The following is a 17,517-nucleotide window of genomic DNA, read 5'->3' as shown; positions in this document are numbered from 1 at the left end:
TAAAATTCATTTGGCCTAGTTTTTTTTTTTTTTTTTCTTTCTTTTTTTTTTTTTTCAGTTGGCTTCTGAATGATTTAAAATCACACTTGTGGCTTTGACCTGTGGCTCACATTTTATTTCCATAAGTCAAGCACTATGTTAGAGAACTAGCAGAGCAGTTGGCTTGTCTAGGACAGAAGGAGAGAAAGGGGAAAATGTCAGAAAGCAGAACGGGAGCTAACGGTGCTATAGATAAAGAGGGCCCCATAGGCGATTGTAAAGATGTTATTCCTTACGAGGAAGTACAGAATACAGACCAGTGCAAAGTTCAGAGCAGAGAACATTTATGCTGACATAATGTTTAAAAGTCTCTCTGTGTTTGCTAGGTTGAGCTTGGACAGCAATGAAGCAACAGTAAGGGCGGGGAAATTAGTTCAGACGCTTTTATACTCATCAAGGCACGAGGTGAGGCTGAGTTGGACCTGGGTAATCAGAGACTGTCTTCCGGAAAGCAGAACAAATAAACAAAGAAATGAAAAATAGAGAAAAGATAATAAAAATAAGAGTACTCTAGGAGATTCACGGAGGGGATAAAATAAATTAATAATAATAACAAACAATTTCCCAAACTTGAGAATGAGCCTTCAATTTGTGAAAAGGTTGCTAACTAAAACCGGAATCAACAACAGATACATCGCTGTGAAATTCAGACATGCAAGAGGAAAATGGATACATTAAAAACTTAGGAGAGAAATGAAACAGCTTGTACACTAAGACTCTGATACTTGACTTCTCAATAGAAACTTTGAATCCTAAAAGAATATTGAGTACTAGTAGAGTATTTCAAGCAGAGAAGGTAAGAAAGGCTACCGGTGACAGTTTTGCATTAGGAGTAGGGAGCCTAGTCCAGACTAAAGAGACGTGTGCAAAGCTGTGGTGGGGGGCTGTCCCCCGTATGTGTGTGTGTGTGTGTGTGTGTGTGTGTGTGTGTGTGTGTTGGGAGGCAGGGAATGTAATTCATAGAGTGCTGGATCTGTGCTTGAAAAATAGAAATAAGTATGAAAAATAGGTATTTAAGAATAGGTATTTTAGCAAATATAAAATTGTTAAGTGTGGGAATTTTAACAATTATTGTGTAAGCGGAGAATTGTGTCTGTAACGTAATATAAATATGGATAACAGATTAAACCCCCAAATTGTGATAATATTACCATGACATAATGGGAGAAGGGACAATATGGGTGAATATGTAACAAAGCCGAACGTTTATCAACTATTACAGGAATTTGATCATGTCTAAAATTGATAAATGTATATCAATAACAACTTATACCAAATATAAAAATATGATTTACTAAATATGATAAACAGATAGATAGATGAATAGTCGATACATGAAAGTGAATACCCAAAGAAATGGAAAGTATTGGTCTCTTAGAAAGCAGGATTAAGTGTTTGAAAGGATTGGGTTGGGGAGATGGTGATTTTTCTTACAAGTATTTGTTACTGTTTATTAACTTTATGTTATGCACGGGCTGTTGTTGGGAGTTCTTCACTCCTTTATAACAACGACCCCTTTCCACAACCACAGAGCCTTCTGTTGCAGACGGACACATGTTCTTCACCCCTGCTGTGGGGCTTAGACACACGACCCACTGACTTGCTTTTGCCAGCGGAACAGTAGCAAACACCAAAAATGCAAAGACTCAAAACCCACTTTCGTTATTTGGCTTATCATGTGTGCCTCTGTGATCCACCAAGAATAGAACAGGAAGAGATTGGTTCAAGGAGAATAAAGGATCCTGTGGAGTCAACTTGAACCTAACATGGGGCCAACCCCAGCTGATCCCAGGCCACTCCTGTAGGTCCGCAGCCAACCCACGAGAAAGGGCATGAGTGGGAGCTGGTGACAAGCCACTGAGAAAGCAAATCGTGGTGTAGCCACTGAGAGCTTTGAGGTGGATTAGGTAATCAAAAAATACTTAATACTCTACATTGATGGTATATGCACTATGAATACATTAATAGAAACCATTTAATTATTTACAAAAATAATAGTAACGATAACAAAGGACTCAGTGGGAAACTGAGGGTTCCATACTCTGGCATTTCCCTTGCTCCCCTGAAATAGTCATGTTCCTATCTGTTTACTCCATGATGACAATGCTATTATCTATTTTTCTCTTCCAAGGAGGAGCAGAGATGACTCAATCCGTTGGGTCACTGTCGTCCACAAGGCTGCAATTATACATGATACAGCATCCTTTGTGTGAGTTGATTCTCTTCTCCTTCTCAGAAAGCTGCGGTATATTTCTGACCCTTTGGCGATGCTGAACTTTTAAGATGTCGCCAGTCCTTACACTCGTCCCTGTTCTGGGGGTTTTCCTCCCTGCTTCCCTCCTCTGTCCCTCATTCCATTGTTGAAAGGAAAGTCGGTGCAGTAGTTCAGAGCAGCATGAGATCACAGAGTTGAAGAGGTCAAGGAAAGATTCATGGGCACAAATCATAGAGGGATTGAGTGGGTTTTGAGGGGAAGATAAGCTTTGGATGCATAAAGCAGAGTACACAGGGGTCTCCTTTCTGGCTTGTGAAATAGAAAATCACCTCTAAGACCCCCAAAGGGAAAGCAGTGGCTTCCTCCCCCATGGAGAAACGTTCCTGTCTTAACAGGAACAACATAAATAACACTTCTATTATAAGAAAGGATCGGCTTCTTATTAAGACCCATAAATCAACAGTTATTTTATTTTCACAAAGCGACCCCCAAATGTAATTTTTAAGTGAAAGCATATTTTAAATGGCATATGGGTATATGTAATTTATATTTCTGTGTATCAATATGGTACCAAGATATCTACTTACGTTTGAATAATTATTTGGTGGGATACACTATTTTGCTATGTATAAAAAAACAGATATAATGAGTAAAACATGGGTCTTTAAATTATTATCAATTCATCTGAGTATCGTACTGAAGTGTTGGAAAGCATTAGAGTCAGAGAGGCTGGGATCAGATTCTAGCTTATATCTCGTATAAACTGTATAATCTTGTTTGTTTTTTTGTGTGTTTTTTTTTATATGTTTCTTCACCACTGTAATCTTTGCATCATCACAGGTATCTAGCACATAGTTTGAGTTCAATGTATGTTAAAGAAAATAAGTTAGTGAGAAATGCTGAGATAGGACACCTTAGGTCATGAGAGGGGAAGTGACTTCCCCAAGTTCAGTCAATTTGTGACACACTCAGGGCTACAACGGAGTCAGCTGCCTCCCCATTGAATGTTCTTTTCATAGGCTCAGACCCCTACCTTACCTGTATTTGTGTGTGTGTGTCTAAGTACTTGAAACCAAATTCAAATTACTAAACAAAAGGTGGGAATTGTATCAATGGTACCTGGGATATTTCTTAGGGCACTTAAATTCTGAGAAATATAAAGTATGTGGTTGGATAATTAAGTTCGCAAACTCATCCTAGAAAAAGTGCTATATACCTCATTGCTGAATATCACTAAGGTCACCTTTGAAGTACTCCCCTTGGGAAGCTATGCACCGACGCCGGCGCCTAGTCCACCCTGCAAAGCAATTTTGGAACTCTTTTTCAGGAATGGGCCATTAGAGCTGTCGTCATAGTACCCTTGATGTTCTGAATGTCATCAAAATGTCTTCCTTTCAATATTTCCTTTATCTTTGGGTAAAGAAAGAAGTCATTGGGGGCCAGATCAGGAGAGTAGGGAGGGTGTTCCAATACAGTTAGTTGTTTATCTCACAGACAGTGCCGTGTGAGCTGGTGCATTGTTGTGATGCAAGAGCCATGAATTGTTGGTAAAAAGTTCAGGTCGTCTAACTTTTTCATGCAGCCTTTTCAGCACTTCCAAATAGTAAACTTAGTTAACTGTGTGTCCAGTTGTTACAAATTCATAATGAATAATCCTCTGATATGAAAAAAGGTTAGCAACATCGTTGCAAGAAGTTCACAATCTTTATTGTCAGACCTACTGTGTCTCAGGAACATCTAGGATCAGGGTTTGTGTGCGTCCAGGGCTCTTTTCCTTCCTTAGTTGTCAGCTTTTCTCCGGGTGACAGCTGCATCCTTTTTTCTTACTGCAGAATACCTTTCTCCTTATGGGGGAAATGATCACTGGTAATACCTCAACTGATGATATTTGTGGTGGTTCATTTTCTGTGTCAGCCTGACTAGGCCGTGGGGTGCTCAGATATTTGTTTAAACATTATCTGTGGGTGTGTCTGTGAGGGTGTTTCTGGATGCGATTGCGTTTCAGTCGGTAGACTGAATAAAGCAGATCGTCCTAACCAATGTGGGAGGCTTCATCCAATCCTTTGAAGACCTGAAAAGAACAAAAAGACTGAGCAAAGGAGCATTTGTTCTCTCTGCCTCTCTTTGAGCTTGTACCTTGGTCTTCCCCTGCCTTCAGACTGAGATTCAGATTGAACTATACCATCGGCATTCCTGGGTTCCCAGCTCGTCCATTGTGGATCGTAGTTTCCAAAATTGTGTGAACCTATCCCTTATAATTTCTCTCTCTCTCTCTCTCTCTCTCTCTCTCTCTCTCTCTCTCTCTCTCTCTCTCTCTCTCATCTATCTATCTTTCTATCTATCATGTCTCTATCTACATTTCTATCATCTATCTATCTATCTATCTATCTATCTATCTATCTATCTATCTATCTACTTACCTACCTACCTACCCATCCTGTTGGTTCTGTTTCTCTAGAGAGCCAAGACTCGTACAAGTTTTCCTTTTCCTTTTGGAAACTTCTTCATCTGGAAGAAAACTGTCTGATGATATTCATTTCATTCCAAAATGTTGTCAAAGAAAGAGTCTTATTGGCCAAGCTTGGGTGGAGTGTCCAACCCAGAACAATCAGCTTCTGCTAAAAGGTGGGGGACCCCATTGTACTCAGGTAGTGTACCCTTGGTGACAGAGGGGAGAGGAAGTACCTGTTTCTAGAAAAATGGGTGATTTGAAGACTCGGTCCTGCAAATGTCTACTATATTATGATACTACCTCTTGAGTATCCATAATTTTTTTGTATATACATGTTCACACTCTTGAAGAGTTTATATTGGCTATAGAATATTCCTAGGAATGATAGAATTATTTCTGCTTCAGTTTTATTCAGGATTTTAATATATTTTTTGAAAATAAGAACACCCATCTCTTATTTTAAAAGATCAAAATAATGTATTTATTAACTGTAGCAACATAGCTTCAATTAAAGTGAGTGGAAGTAACTTTAGGGCTAAGTTGATATTTAAGTTGATGGTTTGGCTGTTTTATTATTTTTTTTATTATTTCATATTCTTGCTCATCACTAATCTTGAAATTTCCAGTTATGAGAAAAGCTTCTCATTTAAAAACACTCAAAAATTACTTTAAAACAATTAAATTGTGGCCTTATCTAGTCAGATAAGTTAAGAACCACACTTGAATGCCTTCTCATCCTCTGCAGCATTCCAGAAAATTCTCAGAATGATCATGTCTTATAAGATGAAAATACCCGGGAAGGAAAAGGAGAAAAATTTTTCAGCTAGTTATTTGGTATAATAAAGACAAGAGAAATGAGAGCTACTTGATTAAAGAATATATTTGTTACCTGTTTGTGTTCAAATGGTCTAGTAGACACTAAATGTTAAATAGTATTAAGTATATTTTCAAAAGACAAAACTGTAGACTTCTTTAAACACAAATGTATACAGGATCAGGTACATGCCTTATAATTGTGGATTTAAATCGTTAATGACCAGTCTAATGCCTGCAGACTGAAATAACAGCAGTGTGGTGTTCACCGTTACTGCTGTAAGATTTAGGACATATTTGGCTTTACAAACACTGTAGGGGGTTGTAAAACAGCATCCATTTAAATCCGTTCCTTTAGAAAGAAAGACGACATTTTATCCAAGCATTTTTTTTGGTCTCTGTAAAGCGATAGGGAAAACACATCTATTTCTAGCTATCCCTTACACAGGTTCCAGCAGGAACCATGCAGTGTGTCCAGATGCATTCGCAGCAAGTCAAGTTTTATATTGATGTCTTGCTAGTCTGATCTTGCGTGGAAAAGTCAATTGCGGGGAAAGCTGAGTCTCCAAGGCTAATTAGCCTCTAGAAAATTTCTCATTCTGTCTCTCTGAGGCTCTCTTAAGAAGTAAATCTCCCACTGACCCAGTAAACAATTATGACATTAAGTGTTTTGTGCTCATCAATTTTGGGGTGAAGTTCCAGGACTAGTCCTTATGCCTGTTTCTGAGTGAAGTGATGGAGAGAAAGCCCTTCCTTCCAAGTGCAACAGCGCCCCCTTCTCCACTACATTTACCTATTGTTTGGGGTGGAGCATAGATGCCTCTGAGAAATGGACTACATTGAGTCCTATACATAAATTTGCAAACAGCAACTTTCATAGTGGTCATTCTAGGGTGTGTGTGTGTGTGTGGGGGGGGTTGGGGGCAGGGAGCAAGAAGTCTTAGGAAGTTGGCCCCAATTGAAAGTCAAAATCATAAAACTGTCTGTTGGATTAGAATTGACTGAAACTGAGCCCAAACTTCAGAAAAAGGACAAATTGGATTTGTAGTTTAAAACATTCAAACATAGAAGTCATGGACGCTTTCATTGGTCAAGTCTACAGAACATTTACGATAGATAGAATACAAATGGTACACAAACTCTCCAGAAAATAAGAGGAGAGAACATACCCCAACACATTTTGAAACCAGAATTACCGTAATACTCAAACCAAATGAAGACATTATAAGAAAAGAAAATTACAGATCATTGTCTTTCCAAAATTCATTTTGAAGTATTAACTCCCAGTGTGGTGGTATTTGGGCATGGGGTGTTTGAGAAGTAATTAGGTTATGAGGGTTGGACCCTGTTCTCATAGGATTGACATCTTTACAAAAGAGAGGCAGATGCCAAGTTCTCTGTCTCCCTGCACGTACACAAAATAAATGGTTCTTGTTTTCAGCCACTAAGATTTGAAGTTGTTTGCTATTCAAAAGTAAATAACTGGAATAAAGAATATGCTGCTGTAAAGCTTCAAATGCAAGGGGCCTCCAGGTAAGAGGTTAACCTTAACCCCAAACTCTGTGTCTGCCACCACCCTTTTCCTAACAACTTGGCAATCAGATGTCCCAAAGCCACACTACGGTATCCTAAAGATTTTCTTTTCTTGTACACAGCCTTTCTCCTCTTATATCTATAAAAGATAATTATTAGAATGTCCTTCCACTAACTCCAAGATATTACATCGACATCATAAGAGTGATCTCTCTCAGAATAATTCTCATGAGCTTCTGAAATAACTTCAGAAGTTCCATTTATATCGTTCTAATGGGTCAAATTCTTAAGGCTCCTAAATTATTGTCAACTTAGCCCAGAGACCAGGCACACACCTACTTGGCTCAGAATGCATAGGTTCCAAGTTGTCGCAGTGAAACCGAGTTATTCAGAAGGCCTGGCAACAGCTCCAAATTCTTTTTATGCGTCCGGAGGACACAGAAACATACTTACACATGGAATTCCTAGAAAAGCCTTGAATTTCCTAGAGTAAGTATGCAAATTTAACTCAATAACTCTATTAACTAGGCCATATGGATTTGCACAGAGAAAAATTTTCCATAGCTAATATTTTACCCTTAAGCCCTAGTCGGCCATCTCACAAATATGTAAACAGGTATAAGTAGAAACATGAGAAAGTGTGAAATGTGAACTTAATGAAAGTCTATCTTTTTCCAAAACCCAAAGGAAAATTGCTTTATTATTTATTTACTCCTACTTTTCTTCCAAAACGTATTTGAAGCTGCTAAAGGTGAGGATTAAGGTAATGAAAGCCATCTTTTATCATAATAGTTTTGCAGGCTATAATAAATCAAGAGTGTTCATAATATGTGTGTTTTTAGTTTACCCGAAAATAGCCATCAGACTGGTGATATTTCATTCATGGAAAGAAAGAATATTAAGAATGAATAACATCAACAAATATGTAATGATGAAATGCACGGAGGTGGAGGTAGAAACAAATACTTACAATATAACCAAGGCATGTTAGACAAAAATATAAGCCTCAAGGGCTACATTTTAAATACTTTCCTTTTCATTTATCCCCACTAATGGCTTCAACCCCACAGAAGCAGTCTGAAAAGTCTTCACATACCTCTCATTTATGCCATATCAACATTTCCAGGCATGTGGGTAAGCTCTTATCTAAGACGTGTTAAACTGAAGCTGTGTCCACATGAGAAAAATGAAGTTAATCTTAGCAAAAATGTTTACAATATTTACCAGCAAATATTCCTAAAGCTTCAACAAAGTATCTTGAGGTATAAATTAATGTGTGTTAGGACAGGCACTCGTAGACACTTAAAATAATTGTATTAGTTATTCTGTGATCCTGGGATCTTAACAAAAATGATGTGAGTGGACTGGGTAGAGTCATACTTAAGCTTAGCATCAGGCACATGTTTGTTTTACTTATGAAATTGTCATAGCTGTACATGTCTTTATAACCAACTTGACATGTCCATGGAAAGAATAAGTGAACACGAAGATAGGGTAAATAGAAATTAAAGGAACAGAAACAAAAAGTAGAAAACGGAGGGGAGACTGTGCAGGTCATTGAAGAGCTGTGGGACAATGCCGAATGGCCTAACGTGTCTATAATTAAAGATCCAGAAGAGAGAGATGAGGGCAGAATTTTAAGAGATAATAGCCAAGATTTATTGAAAAACACTGAATTAAAAAGCGTAGATTGTCAAATTGGATTTAGAAAGCAAGACCCAACTATGTACTGTCTATGAGAAATCAGAAATCTACTGTAAGTATAAATTATATATATATACAGTCATATCCAATGGATTAGACTCCATAAAAAGAACATTACCACTACTAACGATAAAGGGTTTGATTCACCAAGAACATAATTTAAGTGTGTTTATACCCTAAAACAGAGCTTCCAAATGTATGATGCAAAAACTGATGGAACAAGAGCTAGAGACAGATCAACAGTCATAGTTGGAGGCCTTAGCATCCCTCTCTCAGGAGTTAGTAATAAATTAGACAGACAACCTACAAGGACACAGAAGACCCGAACAGCACTATCATCTAACTTGATCTAATTGGCATCTAAAGACTGTTCCACCCCACACACATTCAAGGTCATGTAGGTTACTCACCGTGATAGGCCATTATTTTTTGCAATTAAACAAACTCAAAAATTTCAAAGTGTTGAAATCATACAAAGTGTGTTTTCCATCCACAATCACATTTATCTGAAAATTAACAATAGAAACGTATCTGGGAAATCCCAAGTGTTTGAAAAATCAAATAACACATATCTAAAGACTTGATACATCAAAGAAAAAAATCAAAAGGCAAATGCAATTTTTATTGGGATAAAAATGAAAATGAACATATAACATTTCTGCCATGCACCTGGGACAGTGGCTGATCTGTCTTTGTGGTGACACAGGCTGAACTTGACCCCCCATCTCAGCGGCCCTGCCTGTCTGCCCCTCTCTGTCCTTGGATTTCTCTGTCACCATTTTGGACACCTGTGGCAACTGCTTAGAAATTCACCTCCCTTGGAAATGAGAGAACGGGAGGTGCAAGGAAGCTGAGATTCCACAGAGAAACTAATGAGTATCAGAGGCCACAGATATCAGATTCCAACCCTCCAGAAACAGTACCAAAGTAAATTTTAGACATTTTTTTTTTTTTCCAGAAGGTCCCCAAGCAAGATCGATACACAGTTACTTGGAATGCCAACATCAGTAACATGCTTTAGGATTGGCACCTCCCCTCCTTTTCTGTGACGTTTTTCCCAGGGTCCCACTCCCATTGATTGGGGTCAATTCCCAAAATTAACCGACAGGCCAGCCATCTCTTCAGGCTGTGTTTCTTGGAAGAACTCGGGATAAGAAAAGATTATCAATGTTTTCCTTTTAATAGCCCTTTCATACTTTGCTATTACAAATAATATTATGGTGGACATCATTATACATGTATCTTTGCTATCCGCACACATATGCGTGAGTGTTGGATAGATTCCTGGGACAAGTATGTTAGGTAAAAGGGTTCACACATCTTAAATTTTGATAAATAATGCAAATTTTCCTTTCAACAGTTGTCACTATAGTCTCATCACAGTTCAGGGAGCTGCTGGCTATTTGTACTGTAAATGTCCTTTCTTTCCAATACCACTGTAGACCTTTGGTGACAAAGACTAAGCTGGACTAAGTTCACTGTGTTATCTCCCCAGTGTCTATTAGAAATCTGTTCATAAGTTCAAAGGTTGTGCAAAATTAAATACCAGGTGTGCAAAAAAAAATGTATACAAGTGGACACTTTGGTCAATGTTGCTCAAGCAGTAGTTTGCCCTACTCAGAAGTGTCTGGACGCTGATGGGAACCACTTTGAGCACCTCGTGTCATTGCAGAAGTCAAGCATGTCTTGTATTCACCTTTTGGTATCAGTATCTATAGAGTATTACAATTTTAATACAGTGTTCCTTTCTTAAAATGTGTCTACATCTTTTTGGCACCCTCTGTATTATTTCTATAAGAGAGAAGAGGTGAGACGCAAGGTCCAAACATTCTAACCTTTAGTACCTCCATCGAAACAGAACAGGCCAGTCAGTGAGACTCACACCCCAGAACTGGCCAAAACATTTACAAACATTTTTAGTCTCTCATATTCCTATAATTTAAATCCTTATTCAACAATTACCAACACAGCAAATAACAGAGAAAAACAACAAAATGGTTTTGAAATTACGCACACGCTTATGAGGTAGCATTGTAGTTAATCATCTAGATTTTTAAAAAGAATTGACTTGTAGGGGGATAGGGTAATACAGGAGTCATTTTTTCACAATATGCTTGATGGGTGGGTAATTCTGTAAGAAAAATAAAAGCCGTAAATATTAAAATTTATGAAGGCTCAATTGCTCCAAACTTGTCTAGTGCAGAAAAGTAGTTAAAATCTTAGTTGCTGACTTTCCCCCGGGATAAAATTTTTACTGGAAAGGTGGTTGGACTATGGGAACATTTACCAGCTGCAGGTATAATGCTGTTTCTGTTGTCAGACTCACGATTTCATTGGTTTATTTCTGGAGGATTATTTAGATGGCTGTGGTCTTATATCCAGGCCCCAAGGAAAGAAAAAAAAAAAAAAAAAAAGGAGCGAAGGAAAAAGGAACCTATGAGGTGTGCCTTCTCACTACAGAATAGTGATTTGTTATGCATTTGTCTGAGTTAAACATAGCAGCCAGTCATCTTGCACAGTCTTATATTATATGCTGCTTACTCAAAAAAGAAACATTTGTTTTGATAGTTGAAGTAGCCTCAATAAAAACCCACAGCTCCCTTCTCCACTCCTACATTTATTTAAGGTAGCTTTGCAGTGCTTATGATATAAATTTCACCAATTAATCAATAAGAATTGAAATTTGTCTGAGTCATTAATGCCATCATCATTTACTCAGATTTGTTACTACTTTAATGATGGTGACATTCCGCCTGGGGTAGCAGTTATTTGGGCGGGGGAGAGGGCTGCCTGTTCACTCCCCTAGGTTATTAATCAATTGCTGGGTTGAGGGCAAAAATTAATTAGAAATTACAAAAGCTCTCCTTCATTATATTAAATGGCTTGTGGAAAACAAATAACCTCACCTGCGTTAACTCTGTGAGTTCATAGATTAAAGAAATTGAATTGAATTCATTACAAGTGATTTTCAGTTTCCAGGCTGAGACCAATATAATGTTCAAAGGCAGTCTATGTCTCAGTGAAAGGCTAGAACTTCCAAGTTATGCTGCCATTTCTAGTTTATGCAGACATTTGCTAGATCCCAAGGTCTAACTACTTATGATCTGATTGAAACAAACGTGTTTTCCGCCATTTGCAATTTCGGTACGTATATGATTGAAGTCAAGACAATCCGGTCTTGATGCACGTTGATTGCTGTAAAATATTCAGTCACTTAAATCTTCGGTAGCAGGAGTCAAAATTTTTGAGTTCTGTAATAAAAATTCAGTGTAAGGTTATATTTTATTCCTTCACTTGAGTATTTACTATATTTTTCAAAAGAAAGATAAAGAATACCATGGACTGATTTGCCATAATTCTCCTTAGATATTGAAAATTTTATCATTCTCACAAATTAAATACATCACAGGATGCATTTATGTCTAACAAATACATTCCTTTGTATGTATTGGTCGAAGACCCAGTAAAGCTTTCAGTTGGCTACCCTATTTTCTGTTTTAATAAATGATAATGCATTTTTGTTGATTATTATGAGTGTAATTTATAAAATATACTACCATCTTCTATACAAAATACAAAATAGGACGATGAAGTGAACTTAAGTCATTTAAGACTAGCATTCAAAGATTATTGTATATAAGGCTATGTGTATATGCACACACACAAGTTTATCTTTTGCAAAATTTCCTGTTGATTTAAAAATTGATTTCACATTATATAAAAATGTATATGTTGGCTTGTTTCTCTTAATCTTATGAGTACATAATGATTAGTTATATGTATTTCAAAATATTATTTAATCATGAACTTAATTTTGAAATCCTTCCTTCTACTTCCTTCTCTCTTTTCTCGTCCTGAAGTGCATGGACATGTTAAGATGGTAGATTTTGGTGTTCTCCAGACCTGGGCCAATATTTATTAACTCTATGACCATCTCAAGTTATGGTCATAATAATAAATTTATTATGTCTTCCAGCATCAGTGTTCCATTTTTTGAATGAGGCCATCTCCTTCCTAAAAATGTCATTAGTACTTGTAACACCGTATCTGGAATGAAATAAGACCTCATTAAAATTAGCTGCTCTCATTTGCATCCTATAATTTTTCAACAGAAGTTCTCCAAATCATTTCTAATTCCTCAGCATTCAATGATAATCAGCTCCAATATCAAAGAAAATATATTTTTTTCTTTCTTACAGATACGTGAATCAGCAGGGAAGTGGGAATATCTCATGACCAAATGGATGAGCACCTTTAATTTTTATGCTTTTGAAAAATCACCCTGTGCATATTTTCCTTCAGTCAAGTTTCATTGGGCCTTTGGTCCAACCTGTGTTTTTTGCTGGCACTCCCCTCACGTCCTTGAAGTTGTCCACTTTCTCCTGTCCGACTATATTCACTACTGAGAGCTGTCTCTGCCTGCAGGAAGGTAAGTCTTTCCACGTAGAGATGCAATTACACACCATGCGTGTATTTTTATTTTAATGTGTTTTATTTATTTTATGTCAACCCAAGAGTGGAATTGCTGGGTCATAAGGTAGTTCTATTTTTAATTTTTTGAGGAACCCCATATTGTTTTCCATAGTGGCTGCACCAATCTGCGGTCCCACCAACAGTGCACAAGGGTTCCCTTTTCTCCACATCCTCACCAGCACTTGTTTTTTGATGTATTGATAATAGCCATTGTGATAGATATAAAGTGATAGCTCATAGTGGTTTTAATTTGCATTCCTCTGATGATTGGTGACATTGAGCATCTTTTCATATGTCTTGGCCATCTGTATGTCCTCTTTGGAGAAATATCTCTACAGGTCTTCTGCCCATTTTTTAATTAGATTGTTTATTTTTGGGGTGTTGAGTTGTATGAGTTCTTTATACATTTTGGATATTAAACCCTTATCAGATGTATCATTGGTGAATATCTTCTCCCATTTAGTAGGTTGTCTTTCTGTTTCATTGGTGGTTTCTTCTGCTGTGTAAAAACTTTTTAGTTTGATGTAGTCCCATTTGTTTATTTTTTCTTTTGTTTCTCTTGCCTGAGGTGACATATCAGAAAAAATATTACCAAGAGCAATGTCCGAGAGTTTACTGCCTGTTTTCTTCTAGGAGTTTTATGGTTTGGGGTCTTATATTTAAATCTTTAATCCATTTGAGTTTATTCTTGTACTCATGTGTAGTGTAAGAAGGTGGTCCAGTTTTTTTACCCTATTGTATATTTTTGCCTCTTTTGTCATATATTAAATATTCATATAGGTGAGGGTTTATTTCTGGACTCTATTCTGTTCCATCGATCTATGTGTCTGTTTTTATGTCAATACCATGTTGTTTTGATTCCTATGGCCTTGTAGTATAGTTTGATATCAAGTACGTGATACCTCCAACTTTGTTCTTCTTTCTCAAGATTGCCATGGCTATTCAGGGTCGTCTATGTTTCCATATAAATTTTAGGATTATTTGTTCTAGTTCTGTGAAAAAAATGTCATTGGTATTTTGATAGGGATTGCATTGACTCTATATACTGCTTTGGGTAATATGGACATTTTAACTCTATTAATTCTTCCTATCCATGGGCATGGTGTATGCTTTCATTTATTTGTGTCTTCTTCAATTTCTTTCTTCGGTGTCTTATAATTTTTCAAGCACAGGTCTTTAACTGACTTGTAATGCCATACATTTTAAACGAAATCTGTTTAAAGACATAGATCTCAAATATATTTACATACCATCTCTTTAAATGAAGTGCGGGTGCTCTATTCTATAACTAACACAATTTCTATCCCCAAAGAAGTGTTGGGAAAATTCTTTGGGAACTAATGGAATGGCCCCAAACATTATATTTCTATCTGGGCGTTGATGTCATCAATTATGGAGGTACATATTGAAAAAGTATTCACCATTCTTTTTAGTCCTTTGCCTTCATGCAAATAATTATAAATATGCACATAGATTTACCTGCTAGAATTATCTGCTAGAATTATTACTTGTGATAATTTATGATTTTGTAAAATTCAGCAAATGAATAATGCTATCAGAAAATATTCCACGAGGGAGTAATAATTAAAGAATTGCAAAACGAGATGTTCATTGTGGTCCAAATTTGCAAAAATTAAAATGAATATGCCTATAAATATCTGAGAGACCATAATTTTTCAGTTTTTTATATGTATTTTTAATATGGTTAATCATAATGCATAACTTTTGTAATATGTAACAACATGAGTGTTATTTTCTTAAATGTAAACCGTGTTGGGAATTCAACTTAATATTGCCAAATAAGCGTGGTTTTCTTCATTGACACATTGCATGGGCCCTGTCATTGTCAAGAGTCATATTTATATGACCTTGAGATCTGTGTATGAAAATGTGACCAGAATAACAGGCGTTCAATATTCTTTTGCTATGTGGAAAAGGTTCAGTAGTGAAAATGTTCCTCCCTTGTAGGGCAGGCAGACTAATGCCACCCCAAAGTGTCAGTGTCCTAATTCCAATCTGTGAATACATGATCTTGCGTGGCGAAAGGGACTTTGTTTGCGTGATTAAGTTAAGGGAGTTGAGATGGGGAGGTCATCCTGGATTCTGGGGGTGGGGCTAACGTAATCACGGGGATCCTTAGCCCTAGGCGGGAAGCAGAGAAGAAGGAGATAGGATGATGGAAGCCGAGGTCTGACTGGCTAAAGGAGCCTATAAGCCGGGGACTGCAGGTGGCCTCTAGATGCTGGAGCTGGTAAGGATATGGGATTCCCCCTGGCGCCTCCAGAAGGAGCAAAGCCTTACCATCTCCTTGATTTTAGGACTTTTAACATCTAGAACGGAAAGAGAATCAATATGTGCTACTTTAAGCCACTAAATGTGTGGTCTTAGGAAACTCATCCACTTTGGGAAGACAGAGTCTGCTTCTGAAGGTCTGGCAAGTCCAGAGTAGAGCCAGGTCAGACCTTCCGAAAGGCCTATCTGACTTCTTTTTCTTTAACTTTCCCAGGATGATTTAAGATGTTTCTCCCAGTAAGCATTCATCCTTTAAGTAATTTAGAAAAAAAAAAAAAAGAAAGAAAGAAAGCTTCCAGTAACAAATGATCTACCAAAGAATCCATGAATCCCCCTTTTGCAAATCAGAGCAAGGGAGATGTTAGAGACCCAGGAGGAAGATGAGTAAGAGGGACCCAGTGGCCGTGTACTTTTCAGCCAGGGATTCCCGTGTTTCAGTTGGCGTGTTTCAGCAGTTTAAAGCGCCTACTATAAGAGCAGGTGAAAATGTGGTTATAAGTCATGTGATGACAGTTTCCCGTACTTTATGACCAGAACAGAGGTGCTCACAGACGTCTGCTACGTATACGTCCTGTGTGATTTGTGCCTTGTACCTTCTAACAACACAACTTGGCACAATCTCTAAATGTGACACAATACATATAAGAATACTTCTAGTTTTTTCTCTTTCATAATGTGATTCTCATCACAAAACAAATACATATTCAACGAAGAATTCTTGGAAACCACTAAAAAGCATGTGGCAAATTCAACAGCTTGTCTGCTGTTAAAATTTCATGCTCTGTCTCCCCTCTTTTCTTTCTTTTTCTATTTATGCCTACACGTGCATAACCAAAAACAAAAAATATGTAAAATAAAATTATCTTTGCTGTGGTGACGCATGGTATTACCTACTATTCTGAGTTCTCTTGTTATCATTTATGAAGTCACTACATATTATCTGTTAAGTCTCTGGGTCTCCAACTTTGGCATGGCTCTATCGGAAGCCCCAGGAAGCCGCATTAAAACACACATTGCTGGGCCCCAAACCTAAAGCTCCTGACCAGTAGGTCTGGGGCAGGACCCCTAGAATTTGCATCCTAACAAGTTCCCAGGTGATGGCGGATGGTGTTGATCCTGACATCACTCTTTGAGAATCACTGCTCTATGTAGAAGAATATTAGCTGATGTTGGAAAATATTTTATATTTCTGTTGTCTCTTTCATTTCCAATTACTAGTTATTTTTAAATTATGTCTACTCTGGAGGGTTACAGGATCATACACAGTGTTCAATAGGCATGAGAGAACGATTCTTATTCAGAAAATTTAAGAGCAAAACATTTTGCCTCAACTATGTGAATATTTCTGGTATTCAAGGCATATAAATAATTGAGACAATTTGGGTCAAAGCCTCAACTAGCTTTGCAGATATAAACTGAAATTCTATGTATGATAGTAATTCTTTTTCAAGGAATTCCATTGAAATCAAATTTCCTAACGATATGTGTTTTCCAGGTAGTTCTTGAAACAGTTCTTTTTTTTTTTTTAATTGGATGTTTTTTAAAAAAAATGGATTAACTGAAAGGGCTGGCTGGATGCCTTGGAATGTAGGAAAGCCAGGCTTTCTGGTTGCCCTGTCCAAATGTAAACAGCCTTCCTTGTCATTTGTTGGCATAGCGTTTGGGACACCAAGTTATTTCACTTTATTGAAATTTCTCTCATGAAAAATGCATGGAACAGCCTTCACTTCTGCCAAACCCTCATGTATTTACCTCACTGGGTGCAGGGAAGATTTGTGTGTAAATATATGGAAAGCCCTTGTACTGTCTGAGGCAAGCATAGAACAAGAATTATTCTTACTGCCCATAGGAAAAAAGTGTAACATAGATAAACTTTGCATTGGCATCGACCCTCGTCCTAAACTCTTTCCAGACCATTCCTACTTACCTGTTCTCCTCCCACCCAGTGTCACAAGGAGCTCTCTTGTTGGCTCAAACCTGGACTGGAGAAACTGAG

This window comes from Rhinolophus sinicus, chromosome 12, assembly GCF_057876585.1.
Source record: "Rhinolophus sinicus isolate RSI-liver-muscle chromosome 12, RSI-T2T, whole genome shotgun sequence".
NCBI lineage: Eukaryota > Metazoa > Chordata > Mammalia > Chiroptera > Rhinolophidae > Rhinolophus > Rhinolophus sinicus.
Note: the sequence above shows the minus strand (reverse complement) of the source record.